A 24375-nucleotide genomic window follows, 5' to 3' on the forward strand; every position below is an offset into this window, starting at 1 on the left:
AGGTTGCCGCACGTCTGTATCTAGATGCCATCACTTGTTATCTTCTTGAATATATGTTTTGATTGATTGATACATTGATACATATCAGTTAATTTACTTAAAATATCATGAGCAGAGACTCTGTACAAAGGTATGTCAATATGTTTATACATCAAATGTGTCTATATGAAAGTATAATTTAATGCCTCTATCCTGACAAGTTACAAATATTTCTTTCAGTACTATACTGAGAAAAATACCTATAATTATACCTGTCTCTAAAGAGGAAGATCAGATGTAAAGAGGTAATAATGTAAAATCATAAGATTGTGCTGCAAAGATAAAAGAAACTAAAAGATTAAAAAAATTAAAATTGAGACCAACTACTAAGGGTTGGTCAAGATTTTGTGGGACTCTCAATGTGAATGATCAAAAGCCATATAAAAGCCCTTGAACATTTTTATCATAATTAGACACAGGTTAGGTACGATATAATCTGAAATCAGGCTGACTTCAAACAACCATATTAAAGAATGATTGTTTCTGAGACACAATGTGACTAATAGCAAATTTTATGTAATCTTTCCTTTAAGTTATTAATGTATTATTGAAGAAAATTTATGAGGATCTGTGCAGTTGAAACCAAGAAGTGATGCATTAGTTCTGGAAGTTGAAGTGGAAAACATTTTTTGGAAGGAAACAGTCTTAAGGTCTATTTCTAAGCAGTTTTGGAAATATGGCTCATATCATTGTCTTCTCTGCTATAATGATCTGAACTAATATATAAATTTTCAAGGCAATATCTTTAATACTTATGTATCTTCACTCAAAACTACACTCAAACCCATAACTTGGTTTTGGTAAACAAATGTTAAATAAACATTTTTAAGACCTTTGTTCCTGGCCTGTACTTGATTTCCATTAGCAATTAAGACCCTAAAAGAGAAAGATCTTTAAAAATATATCCCTATAGCTTATCCAGTTAACAACAACATATATTCATTATAATATTTTGCTGTTATTTCTCTTGATGTAGCATTTGCTCTACACTTAAAAAAATGTACAGCCAAAAATTTTTGAAAGAATCTTCCCACTTTTACAGCCTTTTGAGTTCTCATAGTCTGCTGGGAAAAGAATAGGGCAATAATGACATGTTAGCTGGGATATCCAAGCACTAAGTTTGTCATCCTGAAATCTCTTTGCCTTCTTGCTCAACTGCTACTTTCTGATGAGAAGGTCTCCATTTAAGTTGCTACTTTTCTGTGTCTATATTCTAATATGTAAATCCTACAGTACTGCTAAGGGTCCTCAGTTCTTCATATTAGAGACCTTTTATCACAAAATATTTAAAATCAAGACTTTAATATCCTTAGGGGCGTTTCATTCCCCGGTATACTAATTGAAAGTTTTAAGGTTTGTGAGTGTATACTTTGCACATTAAATTGACTATCCTCTTATGTGGTGTAAGTATTTCCTAAAAAGATGTGTGATCTCTTGAATGTGTGAAGTATAATATCCCTGCAGGGGAAGAAAAAGAGAATTAAACATTACAGATTATGATTAATGGATTATACTAAGACTTTGTCCATATTTATTTTTATTATTGTAAGTCAAATTTTATGATAACAGGTAGTAACAGCTTGTGTATGAATTCTATGTTTCAGTTTAAGCACATTGAAAGGGGCAGTAATCACATCTATAATAATCAGTTGCTACGACAAACTACCTATGAAGGAGAACATAGCAAGAACAAGGACTTTGATATTGCTGTGCGGAAGCATGCAGCTTTCTAAGTTTAAAGGAATGAAAACATGTTTTTTGTAATACCTCGCAGTGCAGTTTGGGGAACACAGAAAGTCATCAAGCATAGATTGTGTCACTTATGCTACTCTCCTAATAACGCATTGAAGGATCTCTGCCCTGTGCTTGTGATAATTTGCAGTAAAAGGCATAGAGTCTAGCAGATACAGACTTAACCAGGGATAATTTTTTTCTAAACATTTTTCACATTGTCCTTTTGAAAGAGTAATCAGTGTTCCTGCAGTACAGTGAAGACTGTCTCTAGCTGAAAAGCTGGCGATCTTTCAAGAGCAGTGCAACTAGCTTTCTGGAACACCATTAATAGAAATTTGGCTTTATATAGGTTGCCCCTCAAGCCACTTGGAATATGTTTCATAATTTCAAGGGAGAAAAAGGTAAGTAGCTATATTTTCCCATAAAAGTCTCATTTATTTTTAGTTAGCTGAGGCATGAAAAAAAGTTAATATTCAAAATGCAAATGCTTATTATATTTTTGGTCATAATATTTTGAAAGAAATTTCAGTAATCAGAATGGCAGTGCAAATTTGGTAATCTGATTTATTACAGTTTGGAGTCAAAAATATTTCTGATCAAACAATAATACATTTAGATGCATCTATCTATATGCAATGGATAGTGTATTTAGAAACTAAAATAATGTACTCCCATTTTGCTTTGCAAATTATTTGCTTGGTTTTCCCAGTCTATTGCAATTATATTTTAGCAACCAACTGACAAGAACAGAGTCATCACATTATTTGTTGAGTTTCTCTCGATTAAAGAAAAAACCTTAAGCAAGAAGACAAGAGTTTAGTGTGAGTCAAAGTATACTCTTAACAGCCTGTGAATTATTCATTTAGTAATGATACCATGAGTTGTAGTCAACATTTTCCAATTACAGAATCTCATTTATACTTTATACTATTTTTCTGGGTTCAATGGGCAATCAGTCTTTTTCAGGAAGAAGTACAGGATGTAGAAGGGTAGAAGGTAAGATCAGTGTATTTCAGAAATGTGAGTTCTCTGTTGGGGGAGTGTGATACTGGTAGGGTGTCTTAAGCTTCCTCTTTTTGGGATCACTTCACATGTTTCCCAATATGGTCTCCATACTGGAAATTTCTTCAATGGTTCCCACTTCCACATTATATTCAAATTTGATTGTGAAGTTCCACATTATATTCAAATTTGATTGTGAAGGAGACGTTTTTTTGATTTTTTCTTGCATTTAAAATTGGTTTCACATAGATCCAAGGTTATTCTCCTTTAATAAACTACTAATTGCCATCTGTGCCTTGTGCTTATAGGCCTGCTGTTTCTGCTAATATTTCTGAACCTTAGCTTCCAGCTCATGCTTGTATTTTGAGATCTCTGTTACCATGCCCTTTCTCTCTAACAACCCCAAGATGTGGTGCCTCACTGAACAGTTTTAATATAGAAACTTTTATGACTATTCTGCTTTAATTTAGTGTAAATTGACAGTTAATATGTCTTGGATTTATAATACTGTTATTTCAGGATAAATCTTTTTTTATTACAGATTAACACTGGAGAGCAGATTTTACCTTAAGATAAAATTGTTGTTACTATTATGCTGACTGAAATTCAGTTCAGAATATTATTACACATTTGGCATTTACTGTCTGATTAAGTGTCAATCTCATTTAAGATTGTCCTATTTGTCAGCATATTTTAAAAAAGTTTAAACACCAAAACCAAAACCGAACTGAAGGAAATGAAAATGAAATTTAAAGCAAAATTATTTTAAAAAAATTTAAAACCACCTTATTTTTTTTCCGTTGTGAGATCATAGCTCCTGTCAAAACCTTCACCCAGGTCAGGAATGTTTTAGTTCATTTTTTGAAGCTTTAACATTTCAATATTTCTGTCTTTGACCTAAAGAAAATATGAGAATATATTTTTCAGATTATCCACTTAAGTATTTAAAGAATTATTGTATTGTTTTTTTTGGGATAACTTTTCACTGTACATATCTTATGCAGAATTAAGGATTCAATTTAACTTGTTTTATGTGCAGTCAGAAAAAAAGTAAAAAGAGAAGGTCTCAAAGCATGTGTTAAAAACATAAGAAACCCCACAGCTTTAAAAATGGAAGTGAGACCATTATTTTTGCACTGACTTAAATATCTTTCTACTGATCTATATTAAAATTCTCTTCGCTCTTACAGGTGATAATCAGATTCTTTAGCTATTTCCCATATATTTGTGTATAATTTCTTTCTGTTTGTAACTCAGTGTGTTACTTGTCTCTTTACATAATCTTAACTATTTAAATTTTCACTAACATATAATCTTGCCTAGACAATAATTTCACATTAATTCATGCTAATGTATGCATATGCAGAACTTGAATGTAGAGGGATTTGAACAGTTATACTAATTATATGGGACTTGGATCCTAAATCATGAACTGTTCATATTCTGCACTTAGATTATTTGCATACCATGTCTGTGGAAATGCTTTGGGTTTAGAGCAGCACAAAAATGTGCTAAGACTTTTTTTAAATGAGGTGACTTCTTGCTTCTTTAAATATAAAAAATTATAATTAATATAATTATTATTCCTGCTTAATCATATGAAAATATTAGTGTCATTTAGTGTTAATAATATGGGCTCAGTAGGCGCATATAATTGCCTTAGTCACAGCTTTTTCCCCCCAAAGGTAATTAAAATTGGCTTGGTTGTAATTTGCTCACAATAGTAAGATTCAACCTGAAGTAGATTAGAAGAGCCTTCTTTTAAATACAACCCAACTCTCACAGGCATGAAAGAAATTTAAATATAGGCTTCCACATGGTCTTGATATTGTAAGAATGTGTGGTTAGTTTATTCTTTGATTGGTGTATGGGATGACCAGTAATTAAAAAATCTTGGCCATATGGCTGGGATTTAAAGTTTATAATATAAGTCAACTTGTAAAGTAAATGAGGAAAGTACTTTTCAGGCTGAATAAAAGGTGTCTGTTTTATCTACTCTGTGAAGCTGAAAGCATCAACTACCATTAGCAATTCCTCTTTGTTAGAACTTTTGATGTCTAAAGAGATCCTCTTATCCTTGTAGTGGAAACTGAAAATAAGCACAAAGTCAAAAAATATTTTGTAGAAAATATAATTTATATATGCAAAACATTTAAAATTAACATCTCCCCCTGAATTAGAACACAAGACTATTAACCATTCTATTATTTCAATGGAACTGCACACTTAAAATTTTAAAATGAAGCTATCTATATAGTAGCTGTATAGTAGTATAGTAGCTATATAGTAGCTATATAGTATTTTTTTTAATTCCATCATAGTTAAATGCTTTGACACTGCTAAAAATCAAAGGAATTTGCCTTCTAATTCGTCTGCAATCCTTTGCTGGTTTGTGGGAAACCTTAATTTTTCATAGGAGGGAGTGAATTCTAGTGTTTTTCAGTGGCAGATTTTCTGTAATTTAATGTGGTACTCAAAGGAGGCAGCACCCGTACAAAAGGCAGAATACACACATTTCACATTTGTTCATTACGTAGTACTTACCAAAGTCTTGAAAAACAATATTAAATATCTGTTAATTCGTAAATTGTTGTTATATCATGTACAGTACTATATTTAATTTTAGCATTCTCAACAAGAAATAAAATTCTATAAACTCATACTAACTCCTACTTTATCTCTCTTCAATAAATGAGCTAGATAATCACATATTTGAGAGGAAAGATTACTCTAAAACTGTGAATGAGGAAATACATATTATGGTCGTGCTGAAGAATTTAACCAGGAAAGACAGTTGTAAATGTAGATCCTTCATTTTTTGAATGATGAAAGAAACATAATTTCTTATTATCATAATCGTGGTAAGATTTAGGTCAAAAAGACTAGGTATAGCTTAGCTATACGAGGAAGGGAATATATCCATTGTGACTAGCCTGTAAAAAGAAATACCAGCAATCTTGCAAAGCATTTGATGTTGTCATCTCAGACAACATCCTTGATTCTAAACTGGAGACACATTGATTTAAGGGGTAGACAACCATCAGTGGATAAAGCACTTTCTGGATCTCCACATCCAAGACGTTGTGGTCAACAAGCCAATATACAAGTGGAGAGCAGTGACAAGTGATGTTCTTCATTAGTACAAGGACCAGCAACCTTTAACAGCTTTGCTGTCGACATGGACAATGGGATTAAAGGTGCCCTATACAAGTTTGCTAATGACACCAAGCTGTTTAGCACAGTCAGAATGCTGGAGGGCAGGGATGCCATCCAGAGGGACTTTGACAGACTTGAGAGGTGGGCTCATGTGAAACTCATGAAGTTCATCAAGACCAAGTGCAAAGTCCTGAACCTGGGTTAGGGAAAACCCAAGCACAAACACGGGCTGGGTGGAGAATGGATAGAGAGCTGCACTGGGAAGAAGGACTTGGCTGTGTTCATGAAAAAGAAGCTCAACATCACCCAGCAATGTGAGCTCATAGCCTTGAAAGCCAATTGCATTCTGAGCAGCATGAAGGGAAAAATGGCCAGGAGGTCAAGGGAGGTGATTCTGCCCCTCTACTCAACTCAATGTAAGAAGTATATTGACCTGTTGTAGTGAGTCCATAGGAGAGCCACTGGGACCACAGAGCTGGATCACCTCGCCTATGCAAACAGGTTAAGATAGCTCAGGTTCTTCAGCATGGAGAAGAGAAGGCTTTGTGAAGACCTTGTAACAACCTTCCAGTACTTTATGAGGCCTTGTAAGAAGGTTGGAGATGGACTTTTCACAAGGGCAGGTAGTTATATGACAAAGCAGAGTGGTATTAGGCTGAAGGAGAGGAGGTTTAGATGAGATATTGGAAGAAATTATTTACTGTGACAGCAGTGAAGAACTGGAGCAGGTTGACCAGTATGTTTGTGAGCTCCCCTTTCCTGAAGGTGCTCAAGACTAGGCTGGATGAGACTCTGAGAAGCTTAGTCTAGTGGAAGGGAGGTTGGAACAAGATGATCTTTAAAATCATGCTATGATTTTATGACCAAAAACCTACTAAACGATTTCTCATGAAGGGAAAGAAAAGGGAGAAAGTATTTATACATATACCTACTTTACATAAACCTACATACTACATACATACATATATATATATATATATATGTGTATATATATATATATATATACATATATATATATATATATATATACCTACTTGTATATATGTTCCTACTGGTACTTGGAACCTAAGTGATAGATATATACACATACATACCCATATATGCATATAACGCCTATATGTAAAAGCATATATGGGCACATGTAACAAAAATTATACATACATGTGTATGTACAGAAATACATGGAGGTACGTGTGTATGTATGTATTTATTTGCATTGTGTACGTATGTATAGTTTTGTATGCGCACACATTGCCTTAATACTCTTCTTTTTTAGCTAAGACACTTATTATTTCATTATTTTACTGTTCAGTGAATTGACTTAATTACTATATGTCTAAGGACTCAGATCTCATTTCCCATAGTGCCATAGTTTTCTTTGATTAAATGTTTTTGGGGTTTGTTGATTTCTTTGTTTTGTTTTGTTCTTGTTGTTTTAAATTTCATTTTGTTTTACAACTATAGTATAACTCTGTTTTGCTTCACAAGCTTTTTTGAAATATCTTTTAAGTTAACAATTGTTTGGCATTAATGTTTATTGGCATAGAATGTTTGGAAAGCCCTTTCTTCTCAGGATAAAATTAAATAATTATTAAAATTCCATGCAATATAATCTATTGTTGTAGAGTTTCAATATGTTGCGTCTTGTGTTTTTACTCTTTTCCCACCCTCCAATCCTTCTGTGTGCAGTCATTCTGATGGTGACCTATCTATTGTTAACACAAAAGCTTGTTCGTGCCTGCTCCCAGAGCATTCTTTGAGAAACACAGCCTTTAAATGATTATTAATATGATCACATTTTCTTCTTTTCAGGTTTTGGATAATAGGTTTAAGGGCAAATAAAATCATCTGCAATAGTCATGAATGTAATATTGCCTGTAAAAGATTACATATGTACGTGCAAGTTACTATGGTGTTCATAAGCTGGCAAGCCTTGTTTACCTGTTAATTTATTTCTTCACAGTAGGGTATACACATCTTCCATCACAGCTAAATGTTTAGTAGTTAGGTTAATGTCTGTTCACACAGTCCTTCTTGATTCCAGCCCAGATTTCAATGGATATTACACCCTGAAAGTTCTTATATGGTAAAAAAGTAAGGTGTTTCAACCTTTACATACAAATCTTCTGATTATATGTGCATTTAATAAGAAGGTATTAAGGTCTTAAATTTGAACTTGTTGAAGCCTTCTCTGCATTAAGAAGTTTGATATTGAAATTGAAAGAAGTGGGTCTTTTTAAAGCTGGTTTTCCACAGCAAATTTTTAAGAGAGTAAACAGACTACACTGCATTTTCCCCAGCATAGGAATGACTACAATTCCTTCTGTAGCAAGAATAGATGAAGACATTTTACTTTTGAGAAACAAGAGCACCTATGACTGCAAACTGGTAGCACTCAATGTATTTTTACCTTGGTGATTAGCTCTTTACTACACTGAAGAGACAAAATGATAGCATCCTCCCAAATATCTGTTAACAGTGAAACCATGCAAACTTCGATCAAAATGCAGATTTTGTGGACTTGGATAGTTTGTTGGCTTCTTTTCATGGTAACTCAAACTCATGTTGATTTCTAATCTTAACTTTTCATAAGCTCTGTAAAAGAAGTTGCATTAGTCACAGAAATTAATGTGAATGAATTTCCATAAGCCAGCTACTGGAATAGTAACACTGGTAGTGCCAGAAGACACTGATTTTCTCTGTGAGCTTTAGGATCAATATAATCAAAAATATTTGCCAATTAAATGATGCTAAACAAAGTAGCACAGTGCACATTGTTAGGCATCTTGATAACTTTAGAGGCATGTCAAACTTGTGATAAACTCAAGAGAAAAACAGTAGAAAGTCACTCATTAAATCTCCATCGAAAACTCATAGTTGAAAGAGTACAAATTTTCTCTTGTTTATTAAGATACTTGAAGGGATCATTAAGAATAGGATTTCTCCTAAAGAGAGGGATCAATAAGAGTTGGTCTGGCATAAGATATAAACTTATTATACCACAAGTACTTTCTTCCTTTTTTAAGTGCTCACTGAGAGAATTATTCACTGTATACAACACCATAGTGACTCCAGAAAATTTAAGAGGTCTAACCACTGAAAATTACCAGGCAGTATAACAAGATGGTATTTTTTCTATTCTGTTCTTAATGCTTCATGTGTCATTTTTCTTTTCATAAAATGTCCATTGTATATAACAATTATCTTTGTACATAAACCTAAACAATAGATGTAATCAGAAATTTCTCTTTAAAAAAAAGAATCAGGATAGATCAACCACGAATTTCCTACATAAGTAGTTTCTGAATGAAATATATTTTCCATATAATAATCAAATATTTCTGTATGAAAAATAAGATTTTCATCAATTTGTTGGATAGCACAAGTGCTGCATGTGTACATTGGAAAAAGGTCAAGTTTTCAAATCTCTCTGGTATTCAGCATAGTTTTGCTTTCTCTTTCCCCTATCCGCTCCTCCCCATCCAAATAGTATTTAAAAAAATAATAAGAACATTTTACATTTGACAAAAGTATCTGTCTCTAGCTTGGAACTAGAGCTAGCTCATTTTTCTGGTTTATTTTCCCAAACAGCTCAGCCTGACACAGCCAGGAAGCACAGAAATTTTCACATCAAGTGATTAAAGCTTAGAAAAATTGGAAAGAGTAAGAAATAGGATTTTTCATGGAAAGCATTAGGTAATTTTAAGATATATATTAGTGACAGTTCTCTCATCATAAAGTCTTTATTTTGTCTCAGATTATATATTTTTAAGTTTTTATCAGATGACAGGAAACTTTTGTGGCAGAGAACTATTATTTCTCTTGAAAAGTTTCATACTCTATATATAGTAATCAAAAGCATGGTTCTTTCTACATTTCAATGTTACTTCTAAAGCAAAGATTATACCAGTGGGCCATATAAACTGAATTTCTTATGGATTTACTGTCAGTGTAACTTCAAAGACTGTTTACATGCAGGTCATTGGGTGACACTAAGTATCTTTCAAATTTTAGCTAAGAAATATTCTCCTGAGAAACTGCTGCTATTGGCTATTGAAATGCTCTCCTCTGCCAAAACACATACATATTCCTAACTACTCACACACCTGCTGCAAAAATACCATAATTAAATAGACAAATTAGAGGTATAGAAAATTTGGGCAGATTCTTTGAGTGATTATCAGTTTAAATTTGAAATTTTACTAACATTTCAAAGATATTTCTGGTATCCTGGGATGAAAAATTATGTTCCTGTCTGCTCTGGTTTAGCACTTGCTTTTTGGTCATGCATTCTGTACAGGGAAATTATTTATGCTCAGTCTCCAGCAAAAATGCTCATCACTTTAGTTTACAAAAAATAAAATTTGTGTGGATGATACGTAGTAATCTGGTTTTATTGACAAGGTGGTGTTCAAGCATTGGAATAGATAATCTTGGAGGTCTTCCCAACTTTAATGATGCTATGAATAAGATCAATGAATACTCAGTGAGTGGCCAACATTTTAACCTGTATTACGCATGACCATGACGAAAATTCTTTACAGTTTATGTAAGTTTCCTTTCTAGTCTTCAAGAATAAATCTTCTTGAGGTCAGACTATACTGTGATGCTTAGTATTAATTCCGTTTTGGAAAGACCCAAGGAACATCATCAAAATAATAGGCCTTTCCTTTTGTATTTTCAGTAGATTGTTGTTCATTTTTGCAATGGGAATGAAATTTAATATTCATTTTTATCATGTTAGTAACTTTCCTTTAAATAAAAAATATTTTAAGTCTATTTGTGTTTTATTAGACTGATTTTCCCTTATCTTCAGAAAGGCCTTACAGAGAGACCTAAACAAATAAGAACGCTGCATAATCACCAACTGTATGAAGTTTGACAAAAACAAGAGCCAGATTCTGCATCTGAGATGGGGAAATCCTGGATGTATGGACAGACTGAGGAATGAGAGGCTGAAGACCAGTCTTGCAAAATGAGACCTGGAGGTCCTGGTTGATGGCAAGTTGAACATGAGTCGGCAGTGCCCTGGCAGCCAGGAGAGCCAACCCTGTCCTGGGGTGCATCAGGAGCAGCATCACCACCTGGGCAAGGGAGGGGATTGTCCTGCTCTGCTCTGAGGTGGGGCAGCCTCACCTCGAGTGCTGGGGGCAGTTTTGGGCACCTCAATAAAATAAAGATATAAAGCTATTTGAAAATGTCCAGAAAAGGGCCATGAAGTGGATGAAGGTCTGAAAGGGAAGCCATACAAAGTGCTGAGGGCAATGATCATCATAGTGCACAATTTCCTCATGAACAGAAGAGGGGCCTATGCTGGTGTCTTCTCTTTGGTGATTGGTGATAGGACTGAAGGGAATGGCATGAGAGTGTCAGTGGACATTTAGGCTGGATATTATGTAAAGTTCTACACTCAAAGGGTGGTTGGGCACTGGAACAGGCTCCACAGAAAAGTCGTCACAGCTCCAGCCTGAGACAGTTCAAGGAGTGTTTCTGCAATGCTCTCAGGCACAATGTGTGTTTCTTGGGGTGGTCAAATGCAGAGCCAGGAGCTGCACTTCAGTAATCGTCGTAGGCTCCTTCCAGCTCAGAATATCCTATTTTATGGATTCTCTTCTATAGGAGGGAAAAAACCAAAACAAACAAACAAACAAACAAACAAAAACCAAAACCAAAAAAACCCCCAAAAAAACCCAAACAAACAAAAAACCAAACAAAAAACCAAAAAAAAAAAACCCAAAAAAAGCCCCAAAAAACCCAAAGCAGAAACAAAAGAATTTGCTGCACACAAGGAAGTGAGAACTCATCTCCTAGAGAGAGTAAGATAATGGTTTAAAGGAATGAAACAATCTCTGCACTGATTATTTTAGATAGTGCTTTAAAATGTAATGTCTGCCATTATCTGTATGTGTCTGTATTGTTTTTACTGACAAGAGATGGACTGTGATGGAAAAAATTCACCAGTAAATCACAAAATCTTAAAACATTACCACTTTTATTTAGTATACCCATATTTTCTTATTTCACAGCAGTTGTCTTTCAACTGAAATTGAACACCTTACTATTTTTAAAACAAGCTAAAATAACCACGGGATATATGTAGACCAATTTTTTCACTTGTGACAGTATGATAGATAGTCTTCAACACTCTCCTAAGGGGAAGTGGAGGGGCAGGTACCAATCTCTTTACTCTTGTAGCTTGTCACAGGACTAGAAGAAACAGAACAAGGATGATTTGGGGGAGATTTAGGTTGGGTATCAGGGTTGGGCACTGACAGTACTCTCAGGCTCATGGTGTGACTCTTGGGGATGGTGCTGTGCAGGGACAGATGTTGGATTCAATGACCCTTGTGAGTTCCTTCCAAATCAGTATATTCTGTGACTCTATGATTTGATTATATGTTTTCTGCATTTTAGCAAAGATTAAATATATAATATATAAATATATAAATATATAAATATATAAATATATAAATATATAAATATATAAATATATAAATATATAAATATATAAATATATAAATATATAAATATATAAATATATATTCCAGCAGCACCTGGAAATCTCCATGCTTTTTTCTCCATGCTTACTTGTTCAGTAAGGCTTTCTGGTTAAATTTCTAGGTTATGTGAAACCTTGAGCAAAAGTTTGCTCAGAAACTGCATCAGAGTAGTGTTTTTCCCAGGAGACTCAGTTAACAGTCATGTATTTTAGTCTACTTTTTTTTCTTTCTTTGTCATTCTCAGGAAGTAGAAATTGATTTCTCTACCACTATGGTACCTTCCACCAATAAATTGCTGTTATTCAACAGAGTATTAACACAGATGTTATAAAGCAACTCAGAAGGATGACAGTGCTAATAAAGGTTTTGCCCATTCTTACCCACCTGCCACACAGAGAAGAGTATAGATAGGGAGTTGGTTCCGGACTCAAAGTCTCATTTTGAACAACATGCTTCCTGCACTTCGTATTTTATACTAAATCAGGTATTTTTTAAATTCTTTGACCATGTGATTCACCTCATAAGAACATGAATTATTATTATTTTTTGTGTATATTCAATGATTTTTCAAGGCATAATGAGATTAGAAACAAAAGTGGGATGAGGGGGATATATGTTTGCATGTAAAGAGTACCTGTTTCCTGTGAGCTGTGGTTTTATGAGAGGTAAAAGAGTAAACAGAAGGTAGCAAAATTATGGGATCATTTCTATTAAATTCAATTCAGTTGAACAAGACCAAGTGCGGTATCAAAATGATCAAAATGTAGCAGAGCTAATTCACTTTCTTTCAGTTAATGAGTTTAATGTTATTGTAGATTTTCAGGTTATCAGACATGGCCATTTATCTGCTGAGCAGTGCTTGAAATGATTTAAATTTGCCACATGGAAATAGCCAACGCAAAGGTATACTGTGTATACAGTTTACTTAAAAGTGCAAGTATGAAACACATTATTAACACATTGAAAGGAATTGTTGTAGAACAAATTGTGGGCATATCCTAAAAATACATAGATATAATTTTTTTCATCCTTATACGAAATGTGATGAAAGAAGGCATATGAGCTGTGTGAAAATATCCACTCTTATACATCTTGTTGCAAGTCATCTGAGAGCTAGGTGTTCCGGCACTTTTGAATTGGAAAAATATATGAGCTGCAACATGCTGTTTATATCACCAGCAAGCTTGAGAGAATAAGTCCCTCTGGGCTTCTTTGTTGCAGATCAGAAGGTGTCATTTAATAGCAGAATTTTACCTTCAAATTGAAAATGAGAAGGGAAAAGGCAGATGACATCAGTGAGAAAAACAAAGGTAAAAGATGTGGTGTGTACTTCATTGTTCTTCTTACATTACTCTAGCACCCTAAGGCATTAATAAGAAGAGGTTCCTGTTCTGCTTGCTCTGTGCAAACAATTTAGGCAGTGTCCACACAACCTATGGAAGTTTCCACAAAGGAAGCTTCTTTGGGCTTTCTCTCATTCTTTGACTCTCGTTGTTTCTCTTTTACTCTTCCTTCATTAAACATATTTACTTAAAAATATTTATTTTACTAATAAATATTGTTTGGGCTTTTTATCATATCTTCTTACTGAGAACAGATTTTAGCAAGGAGAATAATTACATATCTGAAATTCTGCTAATCAGTCTTGAAGAATTCTTTGTGGCTTGAACTCCTATGTGCTAAGACAGCAATTAAGTAAAACAGGTCATTTCAGGCTCCAAGAAAGTAAAAGAAGGAAATCCCAAAGAAGTTTCCATTTTACACTGATTTGCATAACTGACTAGGTAGATTCCAGGAATTGCTCATAGGATTTTTTCCCAAAGGATTTTTTAACTCCAGTCTACTGGAATGAATACTGACTCAGCTTTACTTAATAATTCCTTATTTTCAATAATTTAAATTTAAAATTATTGAAGAAAATAGTGATGTAGACTCTCTTTAAAATTAATAGAGAGAAATGGGCTTTTCTTGTGCTCTGTTCTAGTTAATGGTCTAAAGTCCATTTATTTGCAATAAAGAGAAACAGACACTTCAGGACTGCAATTCATTTAATCCTGATGTAGAAATCTGACAAAGATAAATTACTTCCTCAGACTGTGTTACTCTATACTTAGAGTTGTATTACTCTATCTTGACTAAAAAGAGGTACTATTTTCAGTTGTGGGTATCAAATTGGTAGATTTTGAACTTTAGATATCAAGACCTTTTAGTTTTGTGAATCATAGTAAAATATTCTTCCACTTGACATCCACAAAACAAAATATTACAGTTTTTCTTCTTTCACAGAAAGCATTTTCTTCAGTGATATTGCTGTTGGTAGAGAAAAGGATGATTTCATGAATGCTTTGCAATACAAGCAGTTTTTAAAAGCATTATATCCTATATATATCTAATAGTCTCACATGGCAAGGGGAGCTCACTAGTGAAGAACCTTTCCCTTCAGCATTACCTTCAGCATTATCTCATCATGTTTTCCTCTGTGAAAGTGAGAGAGATTCTGTGCTTAATTGAGTCCTACTAAAGACAGGAAGAACACAGTAGAAACTTGTGGATTTCACCAGGGTGCTTTCTATTTCTTTTGCAGATAAAATGCTAATCTAGAAATACAACTGCAGCCCATGATATATTTTTTTTCAATGTTCATACTCTGATTTAACTAGCTTTTTTGTTTCTTTTTTGCTGTCTATTTACCTATCAGAGCAAAGCCTTCACAATGCCAACTCTTCATAGTACCCATAAAGTACAAAACATGAGCAGTATTTCATATAGATGGTGAAGATATACTGCAGTTTTGACTTAAAAGATGACAGCAACACTTTTCTGTAGTCAAATGACTCTAGTGTTTTGCTGTGAAAATTCAAATTTAAATAAAAATGTATTACTAGCTTCAAATAAACATTCTATGATGTGTGGATATTTCCAGCATTTTTTAAGGAAAAAAAAATTATTAAAGCAGAAGAGTGGCATAGAAGAAAACGAGACAAATTAATTTTATAACAACATAGATAATTTTAGAATTCATCAACATGTAAAATTTTGATTAATATTAAAATTCAGATTATTCTTTTCAGTGTATTTTATCATAATATTTAAGAATTCAGTGTTAGTTTGTATAATTTGCCTTCCAGTTTCTTCAAGAAAATAACACTTCTCAAGTGGTCAGGTGTTTTCTGTCTCATAATACATTTGCTGTCTTTCTCTAAGTCATGGAAGTTTTAATATCACTATTTTATTTAAAGATATTCTTCTCCATGGTATGCAAATGATTTATTTCTTAAGATGTCCAGGAATGGCCTGCAGGCTATATATGTTATTTCTAAGATTTTCTACTTTGACTTTTAGCCTTTTAAAGGGTATTTTCTCATAGACTTAAAATCTGTACCTTTAAATTTCAGCATCTCTTTCCTGTACCCTTGAGTAGTCACAACACATCAAGAGTTTTTTGTGTTTTTAAGAGAGGATGATTACAGCACTATAAAACAATTATATTTATGGAAAGTGGTTCCTGAATACACCCACATTGTTTCCAGCTCATTATTTGTAGTATACAAATTTCTCTGTTCCCTCTCCTGAAGTATTCCTATTCACTTTCTATGCTTTCTTTTCCCACTGGATTTCTCTATCAAATCTGCATTGGCCACTTCTGTAAAATGCTCACTGTGTTAAAGAATTTCATTTCGGAGACAAAATAACAGACTCTGAGGAGCCAGATCTGCTGTTTTTGTGTTTGTTGTGCCATTTTCATCAAAATGGATTTCATTAGAGAAGTTCTACTATTTCAGATTTTTTGGCTAAGCCAGTTTGTTTTGACAGACATGGGTTTGTAAGTGATATATAAGCAACACAGATCACAGATTGGAAAACAGGACAGATAAGAAGACAGATCCTGAGGAACAACTGGGGCATTGACTGTTTCAAATATGGATGTTCAGCTGCTGTCTCATGTTAGAAAACAGTAACAATCAATGCCAGAGAGAACAAAGAAATTTTTTTTCATCAATTACATCTGTCTGTAACAACTTCTATATCTTCAACATGGTTTCCAGTACATACCCATTCAAAATTCTTCTCTCTAAGCAGTATTTTTCTAAGTTATTTTCAGGCAGACTAAGGATTTTCAGCCATAATTTCTTCTTTGAGACCTGCACTGGAATAGGGAGCACACTGCCTCAACACAAAGGCTGCCCCACGACACAAGTAGGGCCAGGCCAGACTGTGGCCTCAGAGAGGTGCAAGGTCTCACTAAGGCTCTGCTGCACGTCGAGACAGTGGCTGGCTCATGGCTGGGGCACAGACCCCAGGCAAGGCTCTAAGCAACTCAAAGCAACTCTCAAGTCCCAAGGAAGGCTTGTCACACAGCTCTGTCTCACAACTCCACTGTTCTGAAAGACTCATCCAAAATTAGCAAGGTTCACTGTATCAGAGGTGACATTAAGTTTAGGTAGTCACACCATCAAGAGTGTGGAGGACATTGTAGGGGTTATTCATGTAAACAAATCTCTGACACAGATAATTTTAAAACATTCCAGTACTCTTCTCAGGAGCTGCCTGTTTTCTGGAGTCATCCCCTTTACTCTCCCTGGGGTATACTACATATATATGTATATATATACAATGGAAAAAAAAAAATTACTTTGATAAATGGAGACAGTAGATTACTAGGAAAAGCTGTATCTGCAAGATGTTTCATGAAAAAAAATAAAATAGATTAAATCACTTGTATATTTTCTTCTCATTTTCCTAGAATTCGCTCAATTTTTCCAGAAGATTAACTTACATAAAAAAGTTGCAGCCATTGACAGTCATAATGGTATTTCCTATGTCAAATACCAAAATGTCTGGAATAGCAATGGCAGTAGGTTAAAAAGGTCAGGGTCTCTATAACTCAGGGTCACTTTGGTAAGAAACCTGGGGGTGTGATTTATGGACAAGATACAGTGAACACCTCAGTTAGATGTCACTTCTCATAAATGCTTTATTGTCACACAGAGTACATTAAGCTTAGATGAAGTTAACAAACAAAATTAAGTAACAAAGTTAACTAACAAACTTAACAAACTGAAGCATCTTAATTCAAATAAAAGAAAAGGAATTTTTTTATGTACAAACATTGAGAGTATCAGCTGAAAATACATTTCCACACAAGCAATACAAATGAGAGAAGGCATATGTAGGACACACATACTAAACTTCTCATTACATGATTTCCACTGTCACAATAAAGTGGAACCAATCAGTATCTCTTGTATTTTGCTGACTATAATAAAACCTCAACCAAGAACATTTCTTAATGAATGGTCTTTGATGTCATAAGAGGGGGAATTTTTAATGGTTGATGCAAAACGTTATTAGGACAAGATTTTAGCACAAGTTCCTAACTATACCTGAGTGGCATCCACAGCATTTACTGGGAATTGACACCATTTTTTCACAACATTTTTTGCACTGGCATAAGTGTAGATATACTGTTGAGAGCGTTGTGCTAAAATACAGTACATCTAAAAATTTCTAGTTCAGATACACTATTTTCAGGCCTTTCCTCCACATCAGGAGACAAGAAGGGGTCTATACCAGCCACAGCCACTCTTGGCTGCAGAAGCAGCTTCTCTTTGTATATCCATGAGTGTATATGTACGAGTCTACACATAAACATTGTCATTTACACTATGTTTAAGAAAACAGGCCATGATTGAACTGAAAGCACTGTTGATATAAGAATCTAAAATGTCTGTGTGCAGAATGGATGCTTATATTAAATCACCATTTAAACACCACAGGCTATCAGAGAACCAGCTGAAGGTGTTAATTTGCTGGTTACTGCTGTTTTTGTCAAATCTGTAGTGCCATAATGAACGTTTTAGCATCTACTTTAACAGACCATGCACCACAAACTTCTTCTAAATTATTGTAAATTTAAAGAATGGAATAATACTCCTGAAATAATATATCTTTAGATCTTGTACATTTGATGCCTAGCTGGGTCCAGATTGATTGCTTACAAGAATTTATTTTAATCTTCATGTCTGCAAATCTTTATTCATCATCCATGCAATTAAAAAGAAAAAGAATATCTGTATTATAATAAGTTCTTTACTGCGAAGTATAGTTTACAACCCCAAAAGTTAACTGCTTTACCTAGCATGTACCAAAGCCAGGCAATCATCTGATCTATTGAGAATTTAGATCAGCAAGAGTATTTCTTTCCAACTATTCATCTTATGTAGCTGTTAACTATCCAGTAAGCACAAAGCCCATTGTCAGAATGTTTAAGCAGGTTATGCCAATTGTCCCTTGAATTCCAACAAGCATAAATTATGCCCTTTTAATGAAAAAACTCAAAATATTGGTAGGGTTTGATTCTGTCTTTTTTCAGTCACTCAAAACACCAATATACATGAGGTTAAAGCAGGTTTCTCAAAATCAGACTTTTGATGTTTCACTCAATCCTCCACAGCACTGTTTCTTCAATAAGTGTTGGAGGAAAGTGAGAAGACTGTGGGGAATGTGCATGTGCAAATGTGTGTTTTTGGGGGAAGGAAAGAAACCATAACCTGTGCATTAGCATAAATAAGCATAGAAGAAATATGCAACACTCTTCTCGAAACATGCAACACTCTTCTCTCACTCCTGCCAGCATGGGGCTAGGAGCTGCCACTCAGGAGAGTCAGGAAGAAGCTCAAGCTGCTGACAGGATAGAGCAACTCACAGCAACTGATGAGTTCTTGGTGTCTTCAAGGAACTAATGTGGGCTTCTGACTTTTGCAAAGGAGTCAATAAATTGCAGCCACCCACCAAGGAATATTTGAAATAAAGAGGATTTCAATTGACTAAATTTAATTTTATTTTAATTTGCTAGGGTTGAAGAAGAATAATGTGGTAACAGGGAAGCTTTAAAGCTGCAGAAATGAAACTAAACTGTGGTGATTGATCTTAGATGAGGTGTTTTATTATGTTGACTTTCATGTACCTCAAACCATATCCTGCTTTTCAGTACTATTTGGACATATTCTAATTGCAGTAGATTTTTTAAGGATTAAAAATTCAGAAGTCATGCCAATACACTCCTAGATAGTCAAAGCTAGACTTAATTTTGGTGCAGCATATGAATTCATGATTCCAAAATATCATTACAATGTAATGACATACTCTGTTATTCCAAGTAAAACCATATGCAATGTAGACATATTGTAAAACTCCCAATATTCTATCTTCAAATATAATTTTGATGTTGAACTACAAAGCACTTTACATTTAAATTAAATGTTATTGCACAGGGACACAACATGGTCCTTCTGGGTCCCTCCTAACTCAGACTAATCTGAGATTCTGTGAAAATTTCTGGTTTATCCTGGTAGAACTATTAAGGTTATGTTATAAAACAGCATATATCCATAAGAAAAGATGAGCAGAAAGAAAAAAACTAATTAGGAAACCCATATAATATCACCTCCACCCATAAAAAGGGCCCCAGAGACACCAAGGGTTGGAGATAGGGTGTGTTGGTACCGAGAATAGCACCTCCAGCATCCACCAGGCACCTTCCCAGGAAGTCCCAGGGAGTGTCAGTTCTTGGGCCAGGTTACTTCCAACACTGTGATGCTGGGCTGCTCTCCAGTTCTCCCTACAAACTGAGACATCACTATCTGTGTGTGGGAGGTAGTTCATGGGGTGCAGGAGCACAAGGCTTATGGGAATGCATAGTGGAAGAACCAGAGGAAGGAGACCTGGGGATCAATGTGATCTAAGGCAGAGAAAGCATAGGAAAAGAGGTTTAAAAGGTGGTACAAAGGACCAGAAAGATGTGAGCAGAAGGTGGTCAGTGTGTTCATGGGGTCAGCCCAGCACCTATCTGATGTGATACAACCCTGTCTTCTCTCTGATCTCCACTTCTATTCCTGGGCAAGGAGCTGTGTCTCATGTGGAGGGGACTGTGGGTCAGGGTTCATGTGTCCATGGTGGCAGCCCTGGAGCCATCACAGCTTCATGTGCTGTTCTGTGATCACCAGAAAATGTGTAACCTGACCTGACAGGAAGGGACCAAGTACCCCAGGATAGGGCTGTGGATATCACCAAGCAGGAGGCACCTGAAGGCAGTAGGGTTCCTAGCACATAGAGGTACTATGGAGGTGCAGGTCACGTAAGAGATTTGCCAGTGAGTGTGTGGGCATGTGTGCATGCATGTGTGTGTGCTTGCCAGGGTGTGAGAGAGAGACAGGAGAATCCAGAGGAAGTCCCCTGACAGACCTCAGCCAGGAGGTTCACATTTGTGTGTGTCTGTAAACGGAATTCTATACCTACGGCAAGGTTACATATGTGGCCTTGGTGTTTGCATGTCCAGGAAGCAGCCACTGGAGGAACTGAAACCTACAGGAGGCAACAGGTCAGACCATGGCTGAGCCCTCCTGCTGAAGGGATCACCTTGCGTTTTTTTGTACATATAGGTATTCCCACTAAACAACCCTCATGATCAGCCAGAGTGGGAAATGGCACAAGGCCATAAGCACTATTTTTGTGTGTCTGGAAGAGTGCTATGGTTTCTGTCAGTGCTGAGCAGTGTATGTGCATAAATATGTATTGTATATGTGTGTTTTTGTATGTGCTTACTGGGAGTAGGTGCCCATACTCACCAACAACCAACAACCATCCACCAGAATTGACATATCCTCACAAAAACCACAGGCATATAAACTCTACTGGTAGACCATTATATCTGGAATCTACATAGAGATATGACTGACCAATGTTTGGAATTTTCATTTGTTTAGTTACGTCAGATTTTAGGTGGCCAAACTCCTTGACAACCTCATGCCTCACAGAATGTCCAGTTACAGAAGTGCCACTGTGGCTGTACATAGAACAGAAAATGCAGCTGCACTTAGGAACTTCAGATGCAAATGAGATTGTCATATTCTAATATCATGTTGGGACAAAGTAAGGGTATGTCCTTAACTCTTTGAAAGGCTATGAAATTCATAAAAATAGAACTTTTCTGTATGTCGTAGAAGAGTCACACACTCCTGACACTCAGAGAGTAAGGATGCACAGAACACTCTGACACATACATAAAACAGTGCTACATTCACCTTACAGCAGACTCTTTCTTTCAGGAGTGTCACAGATTACTTGATTTTATAACACAGTGGGGGAAAAAAAATCACTAAAAAGAGTCCTAAGGGACCCCAAATCTTCATTTTTTTAACATGCTGTTTTTTGGTGTTTTTTTTTTTTAATCCCCTGTTGGGTGAAGACAGAATAGAATTCTAGAAATAAATGAAATTACATACTCTAAAATACATTTTGTCTTTGAAAGCATTCAATAGAAGAATAGCACTGGACATCTGGAGGGTAGCCTTTGGCATATTCAGAACATGGGTTTGGAGACTCTCTTAGGAAACAGTCCTTAATAAAAGGGTCCAGGAAGACTGGACATATTTAAGAAGAAATTGTGAAGGAGCAGAGCATTCCCATATACCAAAAGACAAGCAAGTGGGGTAGAAGGCCATCCAGACTGAATAGAGAGCTTTAACAGGATCTCAGGGGAAAAAGAGGGTGTATGACCTTGGCAAGAGAAGCAGACAACTCAGGAAGAGAACAAAGATATTGTTAGGTCATGTAGAAAGATTAGAAAGGTGAAATCGCAGCAAGAACTCAATCTGGCCACTTTTATAAAAGACAATAAAAAGTGTTTTTATAAATACATTAATAACAAAAGGAGAGCCAAGGAAATTTTCCATTCTTTATTGGACACTGCGGAGAACGCTGCTGGCAAAGAAGCAGAAAAGGCTGGTGTACTTAATGCCTTCTTTTACTCAGTCTTTAATATAAAGAATGTTTATCTTCAAGGGCAACTGGCCTCCTGAGCTCGTAGACAAGAACGGGGAGCAAAACAGACCCCATAAAATCCAGGAGGAAGTAGTTAGTGACTTCTGCGCCACTTAGACTGTTACAAATCTATGGGACCAGTTGGTATTCATCCAAGAGTACTAGGGGAGCTGGTGAAAGAGCTTGCTAAGCCTCTTTCCATAATTTATTATCAGTCCTGGCTAAACAGTGAGGTCTCAGACAACTGGCTGATGTGATGCCTATGCACAAGAATGGACAGAAGGAGGATCCAGGGAACTACAGGCCTTCCAGCCTGATCTCAATGGCTGGCAAGGTTATGGAGCAGATCATTTTGAGAGTGATCACATGGAACATACAGGGCAATTAAGGGATCAGACCCAACCAGAATGGACAAAGGCAGGTCCAACCTTACCAATCTGATCTCCCTTTATGACCAGTTGATCTGCCTGGTGGATGAGGAGAAGGCTCTGTCTACCTGTACTTCAGCAAGGCCTTTGACACTGTCTCCCACAGCACACTCCTGGAGAAGCTGCAGCCCACGGCTGGGACAGGAGCACTCAGTGCTGGGTTCAGAACTGGCTGGATGGCCGGGCCCAGAGAGTGCTGGTGAGCGGTGCTGCATCCAGCTGGGGCCAGCCACCAGTGGTGTCCCTCAGGGCTCTGTGCTGGGACCAGTTCTGTTAAGTATCTTTACTAATTATCTGGATGAGGGGATTAAGATACCTATGAAGAGTGGCTGAGAGAGCTGGGGTTGTTTATCATGGAGAAAAGAAGTCTCAAAGGGAATCTCGTTATGCTCTATCACTCCCTTAGAGGAGGTTGTAGCCACGTGAGGGTCAGTCTCTTCTCCCAGGCAACTACTGAAGAGACAAGAGGACACTTCAAGCTGCTCCAGGGGAGGTTCAAGTTTGCCATCAGGAGGAATTTCTATGCAGAAAAGGTTGTTAAACATTGGAATGGACTGCTCAGGGAGATGGTGGAGTCACCATTCCTAGAAGTATTCAAGAAACAGCTGGATGTGGCACTTACTGCTGTGGTCAAGTTGAAAAGGTGGTTATCAATCAAAGGCTGGACTGTCAGAGTGGTTGCTGAATGGCTGGACAGGGATGCCCCCTAACAGCAAAATATATGTCTGCATTTGTATCTGTATCTATATCTATATCTATACATGCAACATACACATACAGTGCTACACAGATGTTATGTGTTATATATCTACAAATATGTGCATGTGCATAAGGTTTTTTATAAACATTTTACAGTTAAACATAACTCAGTCCTTATGTGACAATGACAAAAATTATGTCTTTGTACAACCAGTTGTCAAAATCTAGCTGTGTACAGCAAACCTACAATTATCACCCAAGAGGTAATACTATGTCACTTAGCACAATTCATAAAATATTTAGTCTGCATACATTTGGACAATTTGATATTATGATCATATGCTGAGTGGTCTTTCATTAGAAACACAATGAGAAAAATCGAGAGGAATTTTTCTTTATTTCCTCTGTAATGTTTACATTACTAACAGCTTTAGCGACTGGACCTCAGTCTGTTTGCCTCATTTGAGATTACAATCATTATACCTTCATGCTCACATTGCAGATTCCCCTTAGTTTGAAAACAGCTTCCAGAGCTGTGGTTCCTTAGTCTTATTTTCAGGGCGAGGTAGAGCTTAGCACCAGGGTGTGGCTAGGTTGTTGTTCTGTACCACCTGCATTAATGATGGGGGTCATGGTTTCAGGAAGAAAGCTCAAGAGTACACCAATAAATTTATCATTTTCCTTCCTCCCATCCTTTCAAGCTGCGCTTTCAAGATACGGTGTTGAAGGAAAGAAGCAGCAAGCTCGAGATGCTGCTCTGAGAAAAGAAGTGGCGAGCCTGAGCCAATTGGAGTTAATACCCCACTTAAGGAAGAAAAATGAACACTGATGGTGTGTCCAAGCCCCATGTGTGTGCCCCAAAGCCAGTGGAGTTGAAGCACTTGAGGGGGAAAAGAAGTGGAGGACCAACAACATCTGTGGGGACTGAAACAGGAGCAGAACAAAGTGGAGCTTTTGGGGGTTTAGCCATCATTGCTTTACATTTTCTGGGGCTC

The 24375-nt window shown here is 36.1% G+C and overlaps 1 long non-coding RNA gene across 1 annotated transcript in view; it reads left to right on the forward strand.

Annotated features, from left to right (window-relative positions):
• Positions 1-1828: 1828 nt before the first annotated feature.
• The window catches only part of LOC140681921 (uncharacterized), a 111180-nt gene continuing 88633 nt past the window's right edge, over positions 1829-24375 (forward strand). Inside the window, exon 1 of the long non-coding RNA XR_012053142.1 lies at positions 1829-2174. This is a non-coding gene — a long non-coding RNA (uncharacterized lncRNA). The remainder of the gene's footprint in view (positions 2175-24375) is intronic.

The sequence above is a fragment of the Taeniopygia guttata genome, chromosome Z, assembly GCF_048771995.1.
Source record: "Taeniopygia guttata chromosome Z, bTaeGut7.mat, whole genome shotgun sequence".
Taxonomy (NCBI): domain Eukaryota; kingdom Metazoa; phylum Chordata; class Aves; order Passeriformes; family Estrildidae; genus Taeniopygia; species Taeniopygia guttata.